This window comes from Lontra canadensis, unplaced genomic scaffold (genome assembly GCF_010015895.1).
Source record: "Lontra canadensis isolate GAN:19392208 unplaced genomic scaffold, GSC_riverotter_1.0 scaffold1, whole genome shotgun sequence".
In the NCBI taxonomy this organism is placed as follows: Eukaryota; Metazoa; Chordata; class Mammalia; order Carnivora; family Mustelidae; genus Lontra; species Lontra canadensis.
In genome coordinates, this window is record NW_022630995.1 from 123,757,576 (window position 1) to 123,768,622 (window position 11,047).

At 35.9% G+C, this 11,047-nt stretch overlaps 1 pseudogene; it reads left to right on the forward strand.

Annotated features, from left to right (window-relative positions):
* Window positions 1-6,083, forward strand: part of LOC116868905 — a 32,395-nt pseudogene extending 26,312 nt beyond the window's left edge.
* The last annotated feature ends 4,964 nt before the right edge of the window (window positions 6,084-11,047 follow it).

Below are 11,047 nucleotides of genomic sequence, written 5' to 3' on the forward strand. Positions count from 1 at the left end.
GAGGCAGCCACTGCAGGTTTTCTTTTTTTATAAAGTAAGACATATGCTTACCCTACAGCCCAGCAAACCTACAACTAAGTATTAACTAAGTGAATTAAAAATTATAACAATAAAAATATGTGAATATACAAAACCTGTACATGAGTGTTTATAGCAGTTTTATTCATAATTACCAAAAATGAAGCAGTCAAGAAGTAACTTATCAGATGAATGGATAAATAAACTGTGGTATATCCATGCAATGGAATCCTACTCAGCAATAAAAAGTAAACTAGTATCCACCTAAATGATATAGATTAATATTAATTGCAATTCACTAAGTAAATGAAGTCAAACACAAAAGGCTGCATATTGTATGATCCCATTTAAATGACATCTTGAAGAACATACACTAGAGATGGAGAAAACATCTACATTTTGTGGTTTGGGAGCTTGACAACAAATAGGGTCAAAGAAACAGTATTTTAGGATGATAAAATTGTTTTGTATAGTATTGTTGATAATGAGTGCATGACTTTTGCAAAACCCATAGAATTATATAACAAAAAGATTAAACTTTATTGTATGCAAAGTGAACAACAATTACCTGGAATGTTCTGGGGTTCCTGGATGGGATGGAAACAAATTAATACAACTGTATTACTAATGTTTGGCATAATCTAATTAACAGGGATTGGAATAAATAGCCTGACCTCAAGTCAGCAGTGTTTTGACAGGATATTCTAAGGCTGGGAGACAAAAGGAACAGTACATAAACAGTAACTCTATTTGATGAATTTATTTCTCACAGCAGTATGAGTTAACAATTCTGAAACTATATAACTAAAGTTAAACAAATTCTTAAATAAATTGTAGGCAATGGGACCCATGGTTTACGTGTCAGAGTATGAAATCACAAATAAGAAAGTGTGTGTGTGTGTGTGTGTGTGTGTGTTGAAAAAGATTAAAAATCTTGTGGAACTGAATTAGTAAAAGGTATATTAACATATGTTTATTATAATACATAAAGGGAAACTATACACAAAATAAATATGGATATATGTGTATATACAGTTTAATATACATGCATGTATTTTCTAGTTCTGTCCAGTGAGAATGTTTACAGGAAATGACAGTAAAGTAGCAATGACCATACCATGTGCCCAGATCTTGTTTTCTACATACTTTTCTCTAATAACAGAAATCAGGCTCCTTCAAAAAATATCTGATTTTAGAGTTGATGCAAGGAAAAGAGAAAGTGAGTCTGGATCTTGTAGTGACAGAAAGTACAGAAATGACCCCATTCCTCCTGACATACACTCATACTCCCAATAAGAAGGAAATATGTCAAAAAAAACCAGCTGAGTCAACCAGAAAGAGCTCCAAATGACTGAAGTTGGTGCCATTTATGCAATGAAATAAATAATTATTTTGCTGGTTTATAATACAAAGAATAAGACATATATCCATGAATCCATATTGATACTAATGACGGCATATGTAAGTAAGTGGGAAAGAGACAAATGTTCCCTAGAGAAGACATTTGAGTAATAAATGTAGAAGAGAATGAGGAAATCAGAAAATTATCATTAAAACAGCATAGTAATAACTGCTTCTAGCAAAATCAATTGGTGAGTGTTAAAATTAATGGGTAAAATATTGATAGAATATTTGCTTAACCTTACAGTAAGTCCCTCCAAATTTTTGTTAATCACTATGGTGGTTTTTAATACAAGTTCACACATTTTTTTGATAATCCTGTCTCTACAAAGTGGAACTTAAGCTGTCTTTCCAGAGTAACTTGCTTCTGAAGAATATAGTATAAAAGGGGGAAAATAGTAACTACAGGAGAAAGATGGCAGCCACTTAGCCACCTAATCAAGAGTAACACAAGTAACAAATTCTGTTGATTTCTTATCCCTCCTGATATGATGCAATGGAAAAAAACACTTCACCTCTCGGGTATTATTCCCCCAAATCTATAAACCTCACTCTAATTCTCAGAAAACAGTCAAGTTGAGGGCCATTCTACAAAACCCATTTCCATTGCTCCTCAAAATTTTCAATCATGATTGGAAAGACCAAGATACTTTCAGATTAGAGGAGACTAGCACATAACAGCTAAATACAACATGGCATTCTGGATTGAATCCTGGAACAGAAAAAGAACGTGAGTGGTAAAACTGGTGAAATCTGAATAAAACCTCCAGGTTAATTAACAATATTATATCAGTGTTAATTTCTTAGTTTAGACAATATACCATAGCTTTGTCTTAAGATATTCCCAGTAGGGCAACTGGGTAAAGTTGAGCAATGTCTGGAGATACTTAGGGTTGTCACAACTGACAAGGGTTGCTACTGTTGGAGGCCAGAGAAGCTCCTAAAATCCTTACAGTGCCCAGAACAGGCCTACAAGAAAGAATTATCTGAACTAAAATGTTAATATTGCTAAGTCTGATAAACTCTCAACCGGTGAATGTTTTATTTATTCTGTACATCTTAAAGCCCACTGGAAATGGTTCTCCTTCAGCTGGCAGGGCCAGTGATATAGATTCACTCTCTTACTTCAGAACTTCCACAATTCTACAGTCCTTTGTCATTATCTATGTCTCCAGAATATTTCTTCTCCGTTCCATAGGACAACACATTGGATTATTACACTGGCAATAATGTGATAATTGGACATGGTAATGAGAAAGTAGCAGATGTTTTTGACATGTTGTTAAGACACATGCAAATCAAAGGGTAGGAAACAAATTCCATAAGACTTCAGGAAGCTGTTACCTTAGTGAAACTTTAGGAGTTCAGTTATCTAGGGCAAGTTGAGATATCCTTTGAAAATGAAGGATCACACCTTTCCTACCACGAACAAAGGCTTGCTTGGATTTTGAAGGAGACATATACCTCATTTGAACATTCACTCCAATCCACTTACTTCAAATTCACTTCAAATTCACTTCACATTCACTTCAAATCCATTTAAGGGACTACAAAACCCACCAAGAGAAAGATATGCAGCATATCCAGGCTGCCACGAAGTTTGCTCAGACATTTGGGCCATATGAATCACAGCTCCAATGATGCTTCCAGTATATGTGGTAGACAGTGACATGTGGAATCATTAGCACGCTCCTTCTGGTGAATTATAGGAAAGAATCTGAAGATTTCTGAATAATGCTCTGCCATTTTTATAAATAACTCTTGTCATTTTGAAAAATAGCCCAGGGTTGCTACTAGGCCTTAGTAAAGACTAAACACTTGATTGTGAGCCACCAAGTTCCCATGTGACCTGAGTTACCCATAAAGAACTGAGTGATAGAAGTGGTTCTACCTTGGAAGGATTGCATTTTGTTCTCACTGGAATAGGAACTTATTCTGTGTATGGAATTGCCTTCTCTGCCCAGGATGAGTCCCATTGATTTACAAACGCTTTATACACCATCATGTTATTCCACACAGCATTGCTCCTAAAGAAGGAACTCATTGTCTAACAAAGGAAAGTGAGGCTTTTTAAAAATTAATAATGCAAATTACAATTAACCCCATATTTATGAAATTACTAAAACTTTAAAAAATGAAGTTAAAATGAATCTATTTGCAAGCTCCCAAATCAGCTTTAACATCATAACATACAAGGCTATTTTTACTGAGCACTGACTATTTTTCTTACTTATCAAGGATCCAGAAATGTCAATAAACCGTAACCCCTGCCATAAAGAAACTAATAGAAAAATTGATACAAATTCCAGGAATAAAAAATAAATGCAATGTACTGAAAATAATAGCTTTCTTGAAATATTTTACAGTTACTACTCTTCCATTATATGACTATGCCTTAAAGGCCAAACACTATTTTAGTCACTTTAATGTATATTAGCTGGAAGAAAGAACCTTCTGTCAATAAAACAACTTCAGACTGTCACATGAAACTAATTGCTTGATCTCTGGATCTAATTTTATTATTTAATTTATAAACACTTACATGTGGCTGACTATTTGCCAAGTACTGACTTCAGCCCATTACAAATACTTACATTGATTTAATGCAATTCTTAATTTGAATTATATCAAATTATCCTGATGGTCTAGTTCACTGAATTATGTAGGGACAAAAAGCACTGTAGGAGGGTGAGAGAAGTGTGTAATAATTTAGGCTTTTGGAAGGGTCTCTGGTACATTATCAATTCATCCATCTTAGAGGCTGCCTCATACCTGTGTCCCATTAACTTCATTCACATCTTCCATTCTTTCTGCATTGCTTTGAAACACAAGCATCAGAGACATATGGTGGTCTTTCCATTATGAAAACCGACACCTAAGATTTCTGAGGACAGTTTTAAATATCAAACTCTACTTTCTTGATTCCCAACAGCATTATTTAATGCAGGAGAAACATGTAGTTTGAAAATTCATATTCAACACACATTTTTAAACATTTTAATTTTTACTTATTTGAGAGACAGAGAGCAGAGCAAGCAAGAGAGAACATGGGAGGAAGAGGGGCAGAGGGAGAAGCAGACTCTGTGCTGAGCAGGGAGCCCCATGGGATATTGGGCTCAATCCCAGGACCCCAGGATCATAACCTGAGCCCAAGGCAGATGCTTAACTGACTCAGCCCCCCAGGTGCCCCTCAATACACATATTTTTACTTGATCCATAGATTTCCCTAGATGGTAAGAATACATAGTAGATACAGTGAGAAATATATGAAATACATTGAGAATTATGATTATATTTAAAATGGCCCATTTTCTTGGTGGCTTATCCATCAAAATTCAAGTCAGACGTGTGTGTGTGTGTGTGTGTGCATTTGCACCTGTGTACATATTTCGTTCCAGGGCACTCTGTATTCTCATATGGCTTTAGTGTACCAAGGCTTTTGCTAAAGCCACTCTGTAGGGAAGTATTTTTTATTATTCTTGTGTATTTTTTGTAGGGAAATATTGAGGCTAGCCCTCCTTCTCCCTACCTGCCTTTTATTCTTCCCCTCTAAAACTTTATTTTTTAAATCATACTTCTTTTTTATTTTCTACTTCTTGCTCATTACTCTATCATCTGCCTTACAATGAAGATACTAACTATAATATAAGGGCTTGGATCTGATACTATTTGAAGAAAAATAAACAAATTAACAGAGCAGAAGAAAATATTATCTTACTTTGGTTTTATGTTCTGAGCCAGAAAATTGGCACATTAAGGAAAGGAGAGAAAGCTGCTCGATCCAGCAGATACTATCAATAAATGCTCTTCTCTGCCTCCACAGCCCCAGAAAGGCAGGTCAGAAGCCAAATTCAAACAAACGAGGGGACTCCTAAGAAAGGAATTAAGTAAACAAGTTCCAGAGAGTAACTATTCCCTGGAGGGTTTTTAAAACGAAGAATTTTAATTGGATCTTGAAATAAATATTTCTGACACTGTTTGAACAAAAGGAGTAGCAGCCTTCTGGCCACAGACCGAGTGTTCTGAGGAGACTGGGCTGTGTCACTCTGGAATGCCACAAACAAGCAAAGTGAGGCTGGGAAGACTGTAAAGAGGAATGGCTGGGTGATTACTGAGGATCAAAGGATAGGGTTAGTTGGAGAATGATTTCAATTCAAAAATTTAAAAAGACCTGTAAATTAAGTCTCTTTTTATCTGAAGCATGGTAGTGAACTCTATTACATGATAGAACTGCCTGAGTCAGGCTCATCTCAAGAGAGAAAACAAAATATTTTTAAAACTAATCCTTCTGTATCTCCTGTTCCCATGGATAGCTGATAGGAACAATTTATTTTGTAATCTCTCTGATAAAGTTAAGTAGCCTAATAAACTGAATCACAACTAAACCTTGGCCCTGTCCTTAATCTTTACATACCTCTAGTCCGTCATCTGCACCATTGAAATCACAAACGACTTGCACATTCACTAGTGTCTGTGTCTACAAAGTGCCCCAGGCTCCCCAAATGAAGCTTCAGTCCAGTCCCAGAGATGGTGGCACGTGGGAAGTCACAGTTGATGTCATCTCTTGCTCAAGCATCTCTGATCCCGTGCGACTCAGTGCACCAGCTTTATCTCACCCTGTGAAGGAGACCAGGGAGGAAGAGGGGAGGTTGTCATGCTCTTAAACCATTGTGCACTCTAAATCAATTTCTTAGAACACTGTATCCCACTTCTGAAGTATTTCATCATGTACTCCTTTAAAGGAATTCTCAAATTGTTCCTCCTTGAACATGTTGAGATGTCTTAACCAAAGAAAACAGTTTTGTGATTAAGAGTACTAGTAAGCTCTGAGCAAACCAATTTACATTTCTAAAAAGACTCAGGTTTGTGACTTTGGTCATCAAACCCAACAATAGTTACCTCACATATTCTTCTTCCCCTCCCCCTCCCTCTCCCTCTTCTTCCTCTCCTTCTCCTCCTCCTCCTCGTCCTTCTTCTTCTTCTCCTCCTCCTCCTCTTCCTCCTTCTTCTTCTTCTTTCTTCCTCCTCCTCCTTCTTCTTATTTTTCTTCTTCTATTCTCCACTTAGTAGGTATAATTTTGATTCCATTTTCATGGAAAATAAAAGTGAGGCACAAAAATTAAGCAACTTGTCCTGAGTCACATACGTAGATAGTGGGTATAGAAGTCAGGATTTGGATCCAGAGGTATAATATAATCTAATTAACCCAATTAAGTTATAGCAGTTTTCTTTTGATATTTTTCATTTATAAGTTAGATATTTTCTCTGCCATTTATGAGCCTCTTTTAAGAAACAAAAATATGTATTTGCTTAATTCATTTTCGTTAAATACTTGTCACTTGATCAAACTTAAAATCATAGTAAAGTAACTTTGTAAAATCCAGACTAATATTGTTTCTGAATGGAAAAGTAAAATGCCACTTGATAAGTGGCTAAGCCTGAGAAATCTCGGCAAAGGACAGTACTGAGTGGGAGAAGAAAACAAAGGAGACAGGTGGTGGGACGCCTGACCCAGAGAGAGCATACTGGGAGTGAAAAGACATGGTTTGGGAGGGGATGGCTACAGTGGCAATGAGCTGGAGTGATAAATGTCTATACTTACAATGTGGTGTTCTCTTCACTTTTGACTCATGAATTATTCTGATTATTCTAAAATGTTTTTCCACTAATTCTATTGAAACTACATGTTCAATAGAAAAAGTTAGACTTGTGAAATCTCACACATCCACACAACAAGCAAAGTACGTTAACTATCATCTCATCACATAGAGGTAACCTCTATTAATAGTTTTGCCAACAAGCAACGAGAAGAGTTAAGATACTGACTGGTGTCTACAACCCAGGAAATTCTCTAGGGCACATAATAATACTTGGAAATGTCATGGCAAAACGTTATGGTAAAATACAGAAAGTCAAAGAAGCAAGACCAATACTGACATGGGAACTTGAGGATTGAAAGTGTGGATCACCTAGCAGTCTTTTATCAATGAGGTATTTACTAATTTTGATAATTATGCTAAGAAGATTTCCTTGTTCTTAGAGAGTATCTGATAAAATATTTAGTGGTAAAGGGTCTTAAAGTCTCTAGCTCAACTCTTGAATGGTTCACAAAAATGTAATATAAGTACCTATAAATAGAGAGACAATGAGAAAGTAAATGAGACAAAAATATGAATCTAGGTAAAAGATAAATGGGATTTTTTGGTACTATTCTTGCAATTTCTCTGTAAATTTGCATTATATCAAAATAAGAAGTTAAAAAAAATTTGAACCACCTGGCCAGGTAATGAGATTTAGATCACTTTGTTAGATAAGACACTGACTGAGGTTAAAGTATGCAAGGTGGCTGATGGGAGAGGAATGTTGTAAATACCAATAACGACCGTGTGACTGGCTGCAGAAAGGAGAACTAAGGAAGATGCACGCCCTTCCTTTATTTGATGAGTATTTATTTTTATCTATTTACCAATTTGTTCTCTCTCCTTACTATTCCTATACTCTTTAGTATAAGATGTGTAAGTAGTGTTAAATTCTGTAGTTCAATATTATAGTTACACGATAGCAAATGGAGATTGTAACTAAAATAAATAAATAAATAAATGAAGCATCATCATCCAGCGTAAGAAAAGCAATGCAAGGGACTATCTATAAATCGAAAAATAATAAACCTATAATGAAGTCATACCTTGTAAAGAATTGTGAGGTTACGGGGGCACCTGGGTGTCTCAGATGGTTAAGTATCTACCTTTGGCTCAAGTCATGATCTCTGATCTGGGTGGGGGGATCAAGCGGCACATCAGACTCCTGGCTCAGTGGGGAGTCTGCATCTCCCTCTGCCTGTCTGGCCTACTCATGCTGTCTCTCTCTCTGCCTCTCTTTCTCTCAGATTAATAAATAAAATCTTAACAACAATGACAAAAGAATTGTGAGATTATTGATACATAGAACTGACTGGAATCATGTAGATAAATATCCAACTCGGTTTTTGAGATGGTATTACTGTCAAAAGAACCACTTGGCTGAACCAAAAGACAGTCCTGTCCAAGACTTAAAATAGCCTTTGGAATGCTCCCAAATTTCTATAAATAGGAAGCAGGTTAAAAGATCTCTTCATTCTTCCAAAATAGCATATTCTTCAGTGTCTTCTCATCTGTGGTTAAGAGGAATAATTATCTTCCAGAAGGTGGAGTCAAGAGCCATAGAGAACCATGAATTTGGGAACTAGTCCCAGGGAACAGCATTGGAGTTTAACCAAGGAACGTTGCCTACCTTTAAGGTAAGGCCCTCATATTTTCAAAATGGGACTATAGCCTTGTTGTGTACTAAGGATGGCCTTGTGCTCCCCTGTTCTCTCTGAAAAGGAGTGTTTATTGTGGCTTTCTGGATTTGTTCAACTTTTGCTTTTTTGTGTGAAGGAAAACAGAAAAGTTGTCTTTATACTTAATGCATCTACAGTTAAAAAGGATCCACATAGAGACAATGTTAAGATTATCACAATATCCTGGAACTGGGACTTTGAGTTGGGTTGACCTTTGGGAAGAGATTGAGTGTATTTTATGCATGTGAAAAGAAAAGCAAATATATTTAATTAAGAGGGCAACTGTAATAGATTGTATTAGTGTCAATGTATCCCCTCTCCTACTGAGTCTATCCTTACAGAATGTCAGGCTGAGCCAAGTAACAGTTTGGAGCCAAGAAATACTAGCGAAAATGGTATGTACTATTTCTGAGAAGTTTTATGAAATGTCAAGTGGTTCTGCCATTGTTCTTTCCAATTGTGCCAAGACTGTCCTAGATAGTGGCTATTCATCTAGCCCGGGTCTTTAAGTGGAGAGGAGTAAAGTAGAATGGCAGGTAGTGGTTAGTCAGTATATAACAGCTGTGAGAATCGAAACCTATATTTTTGTACATCACTGAGATTCACATACAGTTTGGTCCTGCAATATGATGTAGCAAAGTAACAAAACCTAATCACTCCCCTACAAGATTATTTAGGGATAATCAATTTCTACTATAAAAGGAAATAAAGCTAGTATTAGTGGTGGTAATCACTGAACTTTGAAAACAGATATGTTATTTGTCCACCAATTTAACAAACATATATTGGAAATACTACTACTTTCTGGAAACTGTGCTATTCACACTGTTTCTGGTGTCCAGGAATGCATGTGACCAAGATTTTTGTATTGTGAAATGTTGGGAATTAATGATCTAGGACAAAAAGAAAAATAACTTCAGAGGAGACATACGAAAATTATTGTTGACTTTTGGTCACCATATGCCAGTGTGAACCAAGTATGAAAGTATGTAAAATATTCAAGGACAAAATTAAGAATCTGCCATTAAATCTGGTAGTTATTGGGGAGAAATATCAAAGATAAGGGGTTTACAGAACAACTGACAGAGGATCCAGCAAGAGAGCTTTTTTCTTCTTGTCTTTGAAATTCCATGGATCACATGATGAATATTCATGACTTTAGTAAGTCCCAAGGAAACCGAGCCATGAATTTCCATAATCCAGTAAGCAGTTTGGCCTCGGGTAAGCTCCATGGCATTTCTAATTCTTATACTAGCAACCTTTTTGAAAGCAACAATAAGCAGAGAAGGCCCAAAACGATGTAAGACACACCACATATATGGAAATTGTGATAGCAAATGCCTTAATGGATGGGAGATAAGGAGACATCATTGACCAGTTATTTCATGAAATTTAGTGAAATCCTAAAGAGGCATAATGTATATGGCCCAAAATCCATACACTTCTATTAGTTCATTTATATAAGAAAGTAATCTGAATGACTAAAATAAAAATTTACATAAGGCAATAAACAAAAAACTTTGATTTTTGGAAAGAGAATTGTTAACAAAATAGGATTTTAAGTTCACCTTGGTGGCTCAATCATTTAAGTGTCTGTCTTTATCTTAGGTCATGATCCCAGAATCCTGACATTGAATCTCACATCAGGCTCCCTGCTCAGCAGAGAATCTTCTTCTCCCCATGCTTGTGCTCTTGTGCTCTCTCTCTCTTTTAAATAAATAAATAAAATCTTAAAAAAAAAGAAAAAAGGAAATAAGATTTATAATAGGGATGATACTAAGGGAATTGGAGACAAAGCTATTGCATAAGTTGACTTCAATGTAAACTGCAAAGAGTTGTTTTTTATGGATTGAGGGATTCTAGAAGAGAGGAGCCAATCTAATTGATTTGGAAAAACACTGATTTTTTCAGAAAAAAGATAACCTTCTCAGAGGAATTTCACAAATTCCATTACTATAAACAAACTAGCATCAAGAAAAAAATTCTCAAAAACAAAGAAAAAGAAAAAAAATTCTGTGATGTATTCAATAATGTGATTTGAAGAGTATCTTGGAAATTTATCTTTTTTAACTTTTTATTTTATTAATTTATTTTTTTAAGATTTTATTTATTTGAGTGAAAGAGAGAGAAACAGAGAGAGAGAGAGAGAGCATAAGCAGGAGGAGTGTCGGGCAGAGGGAGAAGCTGGCTCTCCACTGAGAAGAGATCCCGATGTGGGACTTGATCCCAGGACCCTGGGATCATGACATGAGCTAAGGCAGATGCTTAAATGACTGAGCCACTCAGGCACTCTCAACTTTTTATTTTAAG